This window comes from Manis javanica, chromosome 7, assembly GCF_040802235.1.
Source record: "Manis javanica isolate MJ-LG chromosome 7, MJ_LKY, whole genome shotgun sequence".
Lineage (NCBI taxonomy): Eukaryota > Metazoa > Chordata > Mammalia > Pholidota > Manidae > Manis > Manis javanica.
The window spans coordinates 53,568,064-53,582,173 of record NC_133162.1 but is presented as its reverse complement, the minus strand read 5'-3'; positions in this window follow the sequence as shown (position 1 = coordinate 53,582,173).

Below are 14,110 nucleotides of genomic sequence, written 5' to 3'. Positions count from 1 at the left end.
AGGATGAACTTTGAATACACACGGGAGAGTAAACTGCTATAGCAAGCATGTCCCCACAGCCCTGGCAGAAGTGGGAACCCACTCATAGATTTTTTTAAAAGACACAGACCCTTTTTCTTACTACAACTGACTCCCTGAAGGACACTGTTTGCCCCCTCAAGCCAGCAGGAGTTGCAGCAGAATGTTGGAGGCCTCACCCTCTCCTTGCTACCTGTGATCCCTTTGAAAATCCAAACACACCAAACACAGGAAGGACCCTAGCTTCGTGGTCTCCTAGCTCTCATTCTGATTCATGTGTATTTCACCATATCATGTGAATTGCTGTGAGTACATCAAAAAATATTCTTCCATCTATGACACATTCAGCATTCATAGATCTGATACTTGAATCATACACAGCAGGAAACATCATGATAAGTTATCTATTTTTACCAGGCCTGGTTGGCAAATACTGTTGGAAAGGAGGGTGCTTTTGCTAAAGATGTCACTCATGGCACAAGGCAATGAAAATGTCCAGTGATTTATTCTAGGAAAGGGGCCAAAGTTGACAAATGTTTTAGCGCTGATAGTGACCAGGAAATGGGTGATCATTTACATCAACAAGTATGTAAATGGCAGGAGGTGGGAGCTGTGGGGAGATGACCTCTGGCCAGGAATACTGTGAAAAAAAGCACAGCCTTCAAGATTGACCTAGGGAGTACAATAAATCACATTAATGTGGGCTTCACTAATTCAGAATTTCTGAATTTTGAAATCTCCACACTAATTCCTGGGATAAACAACATTCCAAAGCATTTATTTAACCTGCTTAACAGAACAAACTATTTTTAATCATGTTAGCCATAACCATAGGCATTCAGCCAACCTAGTAGGGACAAGGTGATCTGTTCCCTGAGGCATTGATACAAGAACTACTGCTACTTTAATTATTGTTGAAATCCCCTCTAGAACAGAACTGTCCAATGGAACTTCCTGGGATTGTGGAAATGTTCTGTAACTCAAAGTTTTCCAATAGTGTAGCTACCAGTCAGTGTGGTTACTGAGTCCTTGAAATGTGCCTAGTGTGATGGATAAACTGACCCTTTAATTCTATTTAATTTTTATTCATTTAAAATCACTAGCTACATGTGGCTAGTGATTACTATATAGAATAGCACAGCTTTATAAGGTCCAATTGGCCAATGTGCACATATGGATATATCCAATTACAGACAGGTCAATATCTGCACATAAACTTTAACATAAACACTAAAGCAGACAACACTGCGTCCCCTCTTGGCAAAACTTCATTAATTGATTAGTGGTGACTATAGATTTAACACTATTTTTCACTCAGAATTTACATATCACAGACATTTAAATACTTACTAAATGAACAAATAAATCTTTGAAAAGGCATTAAGAAACAAGTCTACAATTACGGTGTTTTGTAATTAAGTTCTGCCTTTTATGTTAAATCTGACTGTGGAGGCTTAAATACAACTTCCAGAAAGTCTATGCAATGTTCATGTGGCTATGTGCAAGCACACTGTTTCACTCCATGGTAATGCAATATTTATCTCTGCAGACTAGGAGGTATTCAGCATAAAGTGGGCTGACCAGGTGGGGAGAAGAGGACCCCGGAACCAAGTGTGGAGTAATCCATGAGAAACATATTTTCAGTGTCCTGGTCCTTAGACTTCAAACCTGGGTATGTCACTTTATTTCTCCTTTACACATAATAACAAGTAATGATATAGACTGACAACATATGTGCCAAACACTGCTTTAAATGGTTTTTGGTATTAATTTGTTTGATCCTCATTGCATCCCATGATGTAGATACTATATTTATTCCTACTTTATAGTTGAGGAAACAAGGCCTAATTCAGCTTTCGATGACCAACCAGAATGAGCAGTACCTACCCTGTAATATCAGAAGATTCTTCCCTTATGTTTTTCTTACTGTGTGTATAGGAAAAATGGAAGCTCCATGGCCAGGATCCTCACCTGATACTCATTGAGTACATGCACTGAGGGAATACTTAGCCTACTGTGCAGCTGCATGCTTTCTTACCCATTGGCAATAAGCCATTACTGCAGATATTATTATAAAACAGCTCCCCCTGTGCTAAGAGCAGAGCTTAGAGAAGAGAACAGAGACTGGGGAGCAAGAAAGCAGAGGCTGCAAGCAGAGGCAGAACCTGGAATGGAAGCAGCGCCTGGGGCAGAGCTGGAGCTGAGGCAGAGACTGAGATGGGCTTGCTGCATGCAGAGGCAGATGGGATTCTAGCACTTGACCTGCCACCGTGAGAATAGAGCTTGTTAGGAGCTCCTTTTTACCCACAGCATTCCATTGTCATTTTTCAGTCTCACAAATCCATAGTGAACTTGCCTAGGGCTGAAACTCTCAGGTGAGACAGTGTGCATCTCCTTCTCCTCTTTATCCTGCCACCTGACCCAGAAGTTCAAGTGATCAGCAAAACATATTGGCAGAACACCCTACAGTTATTAGTAAATTAATGAGGAAATAAATAAATAGATAAAATGAGAGAGAGAAGACACCAAAAAATAATATTAGGAAAGAAAAAGAGAAGCAGTAGACTTTTTAAATTATTAGAAAACAGCATTAAGCCTATAAATTGGAACACTTAGACAATAGAAACTGTTTTCTACAAAAGTAAAAATTGACAAAGTTTTCCCAAGAAGAAATTTAAGTCAAATAATGATTAAAGTTTTTGATCAGCAAATAGTTCACCACAAAAAAGCACCAAGCCCACATGGCTTTAAGAATTCTATCAGAGAATTGAAAAAGAAGAAAAGCTATTTAAAATTTTTTATGAGTGTATTTTCACTTCATTACCAAAACTCAAAGAAGACAGGCAAAGAAAGAAAAAAAGTATAGAAAAGTATAGAACAAGCTCACTAATAAACCAGATGCAGGAATCCTAAGCAAAATATCAGAAAATTATAAAAGTTTATATATATATATTCACATACATGTTTATATGTCACATATAATGTACATAAAATAACATACATATATGAAATTCATTAAAAACAATATTATATCATGACCAAGTAAAGTTTATCCTAGAAATGTAAAGATAGTGAAACATTTGAAATTCTATTAATGTAACAACATATGAAAGTCATCTGGAAAAAAACTGAGTCAGATGCATACCTCAAACAATACACAGATGAATTTCATGAAAGAAAACATGAGAGAGTTGTTTTGTAATCTTAGAGTATGGAAATCCATTCTAACTATGATTCAAAATTTAGAAACTATTAAAGACTGATTATTTATCTACCTACAATCAAATTTCCATGTGCAAAAATTAAGCATATTCAAAATGCAAATTTTACTTGTAATAAATATTGCAATCCATCCCACAAAGGGCTAATCTTCCTAACATATAAAGAGCTCTTACAAATCAAGAGGAAAGTAGGCAAACAACAGGGAAGTGTACAAATCTAAAGTGTACAGTTCAATGAACTTTGACTAATGTGTACAGCCATGTAGCCATGATCAAGAACAAAATGTACTACATCTCCATCTTGGCAGAATGTTTCCTTGTGACACTTTCAGATCAGTTGACCCACTCTGACCCGTAGGCAATCACTATCCTGATTTTTATTATCAGATTTGTTACTTGTCTTTAGCACTCTTTTAAAAAATGGGAACACAAAGGTATTTACCATCGCATCACTGCTTTTATTTAACATAGTACTGTAAGTCCTTTGCAGTATAACATGATAAGGAAAGGAAATAAAAGGCATAAAGTTTGGAAAGAAAGACATAAAATGAAAATTTCTCATAAACAATATGACTATCAAGAAAATCCAAGAGAATTTACTCATAAATTATTCTAATGAATGAGAGAGCTTAGAACATTTTCTGGATATAAGATTAAAATATCCAAGTCCATAACAATTTTTTCTACCAGAAACAATGGAAATACTACTTTTAAAAAAGTTTTCATTCACAGTAGCAATAAAACCAAAAGATACCTAAGAAGTCTAACAAAATAATTTGGAAAGCAATTTGGCAAAATCCAGCAGAGTTGTAGATGTGCTTATATAAACTCAGCAAGAAAATGTCTATATCAATACTGAGAACCCTCACACTTGTGTTAAAAGCAGTAAGTAGGGGGATGCCTGTAGCAGCATTCATTCTCATAACATACAGAGAAACACAGAGACACAAAACAACATGGAAGTCCACAATGAAGAATGCATAAGTAAATGGAATAATTTGCAGTAGTTAAAAGGAATATTTTAAATGTCTATGTATCACTGTAAAGAAGCAATCCAAAACTTAAGAGTAAAAAAAAATGTTGCAAAAGAGTTCACACAGTATGATAAGAATTAAAAACATAAACTAATAGGGTAATACTGCTTGTGGATTTATTTAATGAATATCTGAAGACATAAACAGGAACACATCAATATCATGTTATTTACAGGAGGGAGGTAGAGGAATCTGAAGGGGAGGAGGATGCCTTCGATTGCCTGGAAAATTTCCTTCTTTTGAAATCTGGAGCAAAAGGGAAATTATAAAATAAATTAATTGATATGTAATACTGCACATAGAGTAGACATGTGGGTCTGCAGCAAGCCTCTGTTAACTCCTTTGTAAATTGGGACTAAATATCCCCTTCCTGGTCTCTCTCAATGTTGTTGTCAGGATATTTAATAAGCGGTGAAGTTCCATGCAGCTAACCTTATTATTATTGCTGATGTTTGGGATTGCTGCATCATACAACTCTAAGAGTCACCATTCATACGGGAAGTATCAAGTCTCTACCATACATCAGCCCCTTGCTAAGAACCTGAAATGCTTTTAGCCCATGTATCCTCATAACAACCTGGTGAGATAAGTATTGTGCTATTATCATATTCATTTCACAAGTGGATGTAGGCATAGGAAGGTTAAATGAGGGACCCAGGTTTCCTGGGGAAGTGAATGGAAAAGACAAGGCTTGATTCAGGTCCATCTCATTCCAGAAGCTCTGCTTTGGATCTCTAGCTGGCTGTGTCCCAGCTCAGGCGTGCCAGTGTTCACACAAAGATACCTCCCAACACTCTAGCCTGTGTTACCAAGACTCCTACCTACCTCCTCTCTTCCTACCCACCCCCTAACTACCTTCATGGAAGGTGTGACTTTTTCTTGTTGCTAATGCAGAGAATGATGAGGGCCTGGAAACCCATTAGAAGGTCTCAGATCCTCCAGAGAGCACCTCTTCCTGCTCCTTCACCCTGCTGCTCATTACTTCGCAGCTCAGGGGCTCAACAGCCTAGCCCTTTGTCTCAGAGCCAAATGGAGTTTGGAAGCAGTTGTTAATTACAGTGGTGTCCATGGACTGAGAGAAGTGCCTGTCTGCTTTTCTTTTGGAGCAAATTTCTGCAGATTTCAAGATCACAATGGGAATGATTTCTAATTTATGCTTCTAATCCATGTGCAGGTGGGAGGTTTGCCCTTTGCTGTCGGGCTCCTGGGGTGGGTGTGAGGCCTGCACATGGCCACCTTTGGTGCTCTCCTTGCTGTGCTTTTTCAGCTTCTCTGGATCTATCACCCAAACTTGGGGAGATTCATTTTTGTGAAGTTCCTGTTTTATTCATGTATTCTTGCCCCCTTGCCACACACACAGCCTGTGGCATGTTTGCATTGGGCCACTTCCTCTGCTAGCCCTTAGTCCACCCAGACTTCCCCAAACTTTCATCAGGACCTGGACACCTGTGCCCTGACATATGTGGGTGGCACGGAGGAGCCCATAACACAACGTGAAGACGTTCCTCCTCCCATTCCAGGCTAAGATATGCTGATCCCCCAGAGCAAATATTTTTTGAAAAAGTCATCCATAAAATAATTCTATGGGAAAGCTAAATCACCATTAATCTTTTAGTTAGGGATGGAGAATTGAAACCTCTTGCAATTCACAAAGATGTGGAAAAACCATAGCTGTCTCCTGTTGTACTAATGACATTATTTTTTAATTGAAAATAACACATAAATATGATGTAAGAGAAGGAAAAATTCTTCTGGCTTTTAAACAAACCAAAGACATTTTAAAAAATGTCAAATTTGCAGCCTAGACTGCTATCCAACAAAATCAGTGGGCATCCCGTCTGTGCCAGTGCCATGCAGAGCTCCTGGGCACAGCACTGCGGATGGCAGTGCCTTGCTATTTCTTCTGCAATGTGAAGTATAGTGAGGAAAATGGACATGAAAGTGTGGTTAAGTGTGTCAAGTATTACAAAAGACAAGGAGCTGATCCTACAGCTGGTCCTACTCAGACTAAGGGGAATGGTAACTTCAACTAGGATTTAGGGAAGGCGTTTGGAAGGAAGCAGCTTTTAAGCAGAGATCTGGGAAATGATGAAAGGGGAAATAAGATACATGAAATTTCACAAACAAGAGAGCATGCATGTTCTAGGAACTGACAGAGAGCAGGGGAGTAAGTGGTTAGGGTGAGGAAATAGGACTTTTGAGGGGAAGTACCTGAGTAAGAAAGTAGGAGAAGCACTGACTTATTAGTGCATTACAACTGTAGCATAACGTCCCATAAAACAGGAATAGTCAAGTATTAGATAAATGATTTGATAAATGGTCCCCTTTATGGGATGATCTGTATTTTAAAAGAGAATGCCAGGCCCAGAAAACCTGAGAGAACTAACTGGAAAACATTCTGAAAAATGAAAGGATTCAGAAGAGTTGCAAAATGGATAAAGCCAGTAGCTTTTCTGAAGCCATACTTGTTAGAAATTGTGATAAAAGAAAATACTGCACTTAAAATAGTAACCAAAAGGAATCCTAGAGGTAAACATAACAAGTAATTTGCAGGGCCTTTATTAAAAACTCTAATAATCCACTGGCAGACCTAGAGATGGACTTAAGACATTGAAAGACAAACTATTGTCTTTGACAAAAAGATACCCATTCTTCCTAAATTATAAATTTAATGAAATCCCAATTATAATAGCAAATTTTTAACTTGAAATGGTATTAAAGTTTTTGTGAAACCAGTTATTAAGCTTAATCAGAAAACTTCTTGGAAATAAAAAACAATAGGAAGAACTAATCCAGTCAGATAATAAAACTATTTTATAGCTATAATAATTAAAATGGCTTATTGTTAGGGAAAAATAGATCAATGAATAAGAATGAGGACTCCAAAAATGAAAACAAATTCATATGGAAATTTAATATATGATATGGTAACACTTCAAAACCTCAAAGAAATATGAGTAGTCAATAAATGGTGTTGGAACAACAGGATGATTAGAAAAAAATAATAAAGCTGAATCTCTAACTCATTTATTACCCTAACATCAATTCCAGATGGATCAAAAAGATGCAACTATAAAAAAGAAACTATAAAAATTCCGGAAGAACAAATGACTGAGTTTATACACCAGGAATGGGGAAGGCTTTTCTAAGTAGGACTTAGAGCCCAAGAGCCATTAAGGAAAAGATTGATAAGTTTATATTCAAACTGGAAATTTTTTTGGTAAAAATATACCATAAACTAAGAGAAAAGAAAAATGACAAATTGGGAAAATATTTAACTTGTGTAACAAGGGCTAATTACTCTCCTTTTTAAAAAGCTCATGCAAATAAAATAGAGAAATGATGAACAATGCATATTAGTAGTCAATTACAAAATGTGAGATACAGTCAGTGAATAAGATACACTCAACATTACTCATAAGTAAAGACAGACATGCGAATTAAACAGCAACAAGAGACTTTTTAAAACTCAGATTGTGAGAAACTAAAGTGATGAGGCCCTATTCCGAGGTGAGCCCTGTTAGACACTGAGCCAAGGCAAAGGGTGATGAACTGGTTCATTTCTGGAAGGAAACTTGGCAAAATTCATCTCATTTTAAAGGTACTGCTCTAGACCGAATATTTGTGTCCTCCTAAAATTCATATGTTAAATCCTAACCTCTAATGCAATAGTATTAAGAGGTAGGGTCTTTAGGAGGTGATTTGATAACAAGGGTAGGGTCCTCAGGAATGGGATTGGTGCCCTCATAAGAAAGACCACAGAGAGTTCCCTCACCTCTTCTACTATGGAGGACACAGATAAATAATGACCATTTATGAACAAGAAGGAGTTCTCAACAGACACTGAATCTGCTGACTCCTTGATCTTGGGCTTCCCAGCCTTCAGAACTGTGAGAAATAAGTTTCTGTTGTTGATAAGCTGCCTAGTCGATGTATTCTGTTATAGAGCCTGAATGGACTGAGACAGATACATATCATTTACCTTGGCAATTACTCTATGAATTTATCTACATAAATATGCATGCAGATGTTGATCAAGATATATGTACAAGAAGTATATTTCTTATTACTTAAAAACCTCTTGTTGGGAGGGGAAATCACCAGATGCTTACTGAAATATAACAAAGTGAAAGAAAATAAAGGAATATGTTTACTGTGACATTGTTTGCAATAGCAAATAAAGGAGATGAATTCCACAAATAGGGGTTATAAAATGTATGGGGCTTCTATATTTGGATTATTATGCATCTATTGAAAAGAATGAAGTAGTTTTGTGTGTACAAAGAAAGGAAAAAAAGAGGTACAGGACTGTGTGTACAGCATCACCTTTCGTCAGTTTTATAGGAATAGATGACAGATGAAGATAGGTTGATAGACAGACATGCACACTAGTATAAAGTAAAGAAATTTTCTGAAAGCAATCAAAAATGTTTTATCTTTGGCTACCTTTGGACAGAGGCACTGGCTTGAGGGATGCAGGCTTTTGCCTTTCACTTTATACTTTGCTCTACTACTAGAAGTTTTTAAATATATAGATTAACCCGTTCATTTATTAAAATATGAACATGGATTACCTGGGCAATGGAATAATGGCCTTTTTTCTTCTTTAAATGTCCTTAGTTTTAAGAAAAAGTTGGGGGTGGGGAGTAATAAAGAAAAAGATACCAGGTAAAGTCTTGACCCAAAGGAATAAACTGAATAATGTCCACTCGACTACTAGAGCCCCAGGAGGAGGTATCTCTAGATACAACATTTTACAGATTTCCTCACTTGCCTCACATAATACTGGTCTTCTCAGACATAGACATCAGGGATCTTGCTTCAGAATCTACAGGGTTAAAATTTAAAAAAGGGTTTCAGGACTTAAAAGAATGCCGTTATTATTTGTGCAAGCATTTCCTCTCTATAGATAAAATTGAGCAAGATGACAAAAATAGATATAGGCACACCTCATGCATTTTCTTCCCGTATGTTAGCTGGCCAGACTAAGATGGCTCACATCCATCCTACCTTCTTACCCAGGGATCTAAACACACAGGGGACTGCAGCTGGATCCAGAACCCCAGGAACATGTCTTGTGATCTGGGCTGGGTCTTCTCCCTTGTCATCTGTTTTTGAGGCTCTTCCTGTCTTATGCCCTTCTCGGAAGGCAGTCTGTCCAATCAATCCATACTGAGACTAGTTCTGTGTGTGGTGCCATGTGGGTTGCAAGAGGTGGAAAAACACAGCCCCCACACTCAAATAACTGCTATACAGAAAATAATTAAGGCATGTGGAAGTAGGTATCTAAAGAAAGAATTTCAGCAAGAGTCTGAGAAGGAGCAGACATGGCTGGCTGACTGACCCAACCTCCAGCTAGCCTCCTCTTCATCTACACAACAAGGGGCAAAGAGATATAAACAGAAATCTTCAAGAAAGAAAAGGCTTGTAAAAAAGGACAGACCCAGTCAGCGTGTTCCTTTGGCCTTTTGCCCCATCCCCCTTTTTTTTAGGAATGTGGCTGAGGTGGTAGATGAAGTAGCCATCTTAGAACTGTGGCAACACACATGAGGGTGAAGCCAACACATTAGGGGGGCAGAGTGGAAGAAAGAACTGTGTCCCTGGGCCACTACATCAGCCCTGATTCCCCACCTCTGGATTTCTTGTTATGTGGGAAAAATAAGCTTCCCATTTGGTTAAGCTGCTACTAATTGGATGTTCTGTTATTTACAGCCAAATCCAATATTAACTGATACATCTGGTCTGAAGAGGAAGGATATAGTGGAAGGTACATTGGCCTTTGAACTGAAGAATTTGGCTTCAAGTTCTATTACTGTGATTTGCTAGGAAATTATTCCTTAACTTTTCATGGTCTCTGTCTCCATAGGTATAATGTAGAGTTAATAAAACTACTTAGACAGAGGTTTGAGGACTCCATAAAAAGAGTAGGCAAAAGTAACTATATATATGAACTATATATATGAAATATATATATGAAATAGGTCCTAGCTCAATAAATATCTGAAAAAAATTTCTCTTGGGAACATGGAGGGAAATGCAGGAGGTGAGGCTTTCCTGGAATAGAAATAGAACAAGATTTGGTAGAATGTAATCCAAGAGTAGATGTGGGTAAAATTGCAGTATTTCCAGAATCTTGCCTGGCCTTAGTGCATCTCCATATCAGTAGGTTTTTCCAAGGGGTGGAGAGAAGTAGCCATCTCCATATCAATAGATGATTACAAAGCGGGTAGAGAGAGAGTGGGCACTGGGACCGGAGAGGTTTGATGGGGTCCTTTTGCAGCTGGGTCACAAGGGACACAGGTGAGCAGAAGTAGACAACTGCTTGAAAGCAATTAATGGGTTTCTCCCACTTTATTTCTCCCTTTGATTTCAGCTTCAAAGGTTATTTGCCTTGGAACATATTTTCCCCTGGAGATAAATTAGATAAGGGAAAACCTGAAGATATGTCAATAAGGAGGCAGAGCAGGCAAATCATCTTGCCTCTTGAAATGGACCTGGAATCCCCCCAAATAGAATTGATGAGGTCCAGGAGAATTCTTCCTCCCTCTCTTTCTTTCAAGGTTAAAATATTTCAAAACTATGTAGAGCAGACATAATTTGTTCTGACTCAAAGTAGGAAGATGAAGGAACCTGGCTTTTCTACCTTCTAAACTATTGAACCTATAAAGAATATTTCTGAATTTTTATTATTCCCTTCCATAGGAAACAAAGCTCCACAGTGTAGCCACTGTATGTCAAATAAAGAATCAGGATCCCTTTGTCTTACCCTGCCTGTGTTCTTGGATCTTCTAACCTCTTGGAGCTTCAATTTCCACATCTGTAAAATGGGAATGTGGAGCAAGGGGTGGGAAATAGGAGAGGAGTTGCTTAGATAAGTCCTTGAGTTCATTCTCTTTCAATTTATTGGTTTCTTGCAGTTCCCAGGGCTCAGGAGGGAACACTCTATTTGACTTATTTATTCCATAAATATCTACTGAGCACTTACCCTGAACTAGGCACTGGTTTAACCACTGGAAATGCTACCATGAATGAAATAAACAGTGTCCCATATCCTAAGGAGGGAGAGAGACAAATAAATGTGCAAACAAATACAGAAATTGTGTAATATCAGACAGTGACAGAAGCTGTGAAGAAAATACATAGGAATGGAATAGTGCATTCTATTGAATGCTCTATTTGAAAGGAGTGAGGAAGCTACTTGAAAAGAGGTGAGTCATGGAAAGCCCTGGAGGTATAAACTTGGGCTTGGCTGAAATAAGGAGACAGCCACAACCTGACTCTTTGACTGGTTGCCAGACTCACCCTCACTGCACATGTGTTTCCAAATGGCATGTCCCAAGTCTACGATGGCATCCTAATGAGCCCAGACTTTGGGTATTCATGGCTTATTGGAACCAGAACCATCAGTGGGTGCAGGCATACCTTCTGGTGTCCCAGTGCAAGGATGTGGAGGGTTGTGCAAGCCAATCCAGTAAGGCAGGAAGAAAATACTGCACTTCTATTTTATCTACTTTTGTATTTCATCTCTTTTCATTTTTGGGGGTCATATTCTTCATAATGAATATGATACATTACTGGGATAATAGCAAACACTTAATAATGCTTGCTATGTATTTAGACATTGTTCAAGTGCTTACATATGTTAACTCATTTATTTACTTATTTATTGAAGTATAGTTGATAAAATATCATATTTTCAGGTGCACAACATTGAATATATGCACCACATATATTCTGCACATATATATATATTACAAAATGCTCACCATAAGTGTAGTTACCATCTGCCACCATATGAAGTTATTACATTACTGACTATATTCTCCATAGTATAATTTCATCCCCATGACTTATTTATTTCATAACTGGAAGTTTGTCCTTCTTAATATCCTTCACCTATTTTGCCTAAACCCTTACTCACTTCCACTCTGAAAACCACAAGTTTATTTTCTGTATTTATAAGACTGTTTTTGGATTTTCATTTATTTGTTTATTTGTTCATTTGTTTTGGTTTTTAGACTACACATAAATGAAATCATATGTCATTTGTCTTTCTCCATCTGACTTATTTCAGTTAGCATAATACCCTCCAGGTCTATCCATGCAAATCATGAGATCTCAATCTTTTTTATGTGTGAGTAATATTTTATTGTCTATATGTAACATGTCTTCATTATCCATTCATCTATTGATGGGCATTTAGGATGCTTGTATATCTTAGCTATTATAAATAATGCTGCAATAAACATAGGGGTTCATATATCTTTGTGAATTAGTGTTATTGCTTTCTTCAGGTAAATAAACAAAAGTGGAGTTACTGGATCATATGGTTTTTCTATTTTTAACTTTTTAAGGAATCTCCACGCTGTTATCCATAGTGATTGCACCAGTTTACATTCCCACCAACCATGCTCAGTGGTTCCCTTTTATTCATCTCCTTTTTGACACTTGCTATTTCTTACATTTTTGATACTAGCCATTCTGACTGATGTAATATCTCATTGTTGTTTTGATTTGCATTTCCCTAATGATTAGTGATTAGTGATGTTGGGCATCTTTTCATGTGTCTGATGGACATCTATATGTCTTCTTTGGAAAAATGGCTATTCAGATCTCTGCCCATTTTTAAATCAGATTATTTGTTTTTGTTTTTGGTGTTGAGTTTCATGAATTCTTCATATATTTTGAATATCAACACTTTACTGGATATATTGTGAATATATTCTCTCATTCAGTAGGTTGCCTCTTCATTTTGTTGGTTTCCTTCACTATGCAGAAGCTTTTTCAGACTTTCTGATTAACTGTGGTTGTGCTGGAGGGAGCTGTAACTACACAGGGCGGTGTGTGTGTATTGGTGTGTGTGTATCTGTGTGTTGTGAAATCAACTCCCACCAACAGGCTCTCAAAGCAGCCCTCCCACTGGAAAGTTCATCATATCCTTGGCCAGACCCAGAAAGATAGAACAGGGAATAATGTCCCTACCACAGCAAACATTTTCTACCTGAGTATCTTCATTCTTAGGTATCCCTTAGATAATGGCAAGTAGAGGTATCAGACACATTTTGCATTTTGTATGGAAGGCCATCTGGGGTGAGACAAGCAATTTCTTCTCCCTTTCTGATCTAATGAAAGATCTACTGAGGAAAGCAGTTGAGACTGTAATTTTTTGTTGATGTTTTTACTATTTCCTTACTAATTAGTTCAACAAGACAGTAAACATCAACTCTGATCCAGTTATTTATTGCTGAATAACAAACTACCCCAAATTAATGGCATAAAACATCCATTTTGTTATGTTCCCAGACACTCTGGAATTCAGACAGGGTACTGTGGAAAGGCCTTTTTCTGCTCCACAATATCTGGAACATCAGGCAGGAAGACCGAATGGCTGAGAGATGGAATCATCTCCAAGTGGAGGTTTCTTCATTCCCATGCTTAGTGGTGCCTAGGCTAGGCTTAATCAACTGACTGGTTCTGCTCAGCTGGAGCTGTTTACTGGAGAGTCTGCACACAGCCTGTCCATATTACTTGCACTTTCATAAAACAGGATAATCTCAAGATAGTTGGATTTCTCACCTAGAAACTCAGATCTCCTCTTGGAATGTTCCAGAGATCAAGGCAGATGGTGGAACTTGTTTTGCGAACCAGCATTAGAAGTCACATAGGGTTATTTCCACCATACTCTTTGGCCAAGGAAGTCCCAAGCCCACCCAGAGTCAAGGAGAAGGGGCACAGTTACCACCTCTAGATACGAAGAATGTCAAAGAATCTGCAGCTATGTTTTAAACATGCTACGAGCTCAAATTCCACCATTCAAATATAACTGCCACCAATATC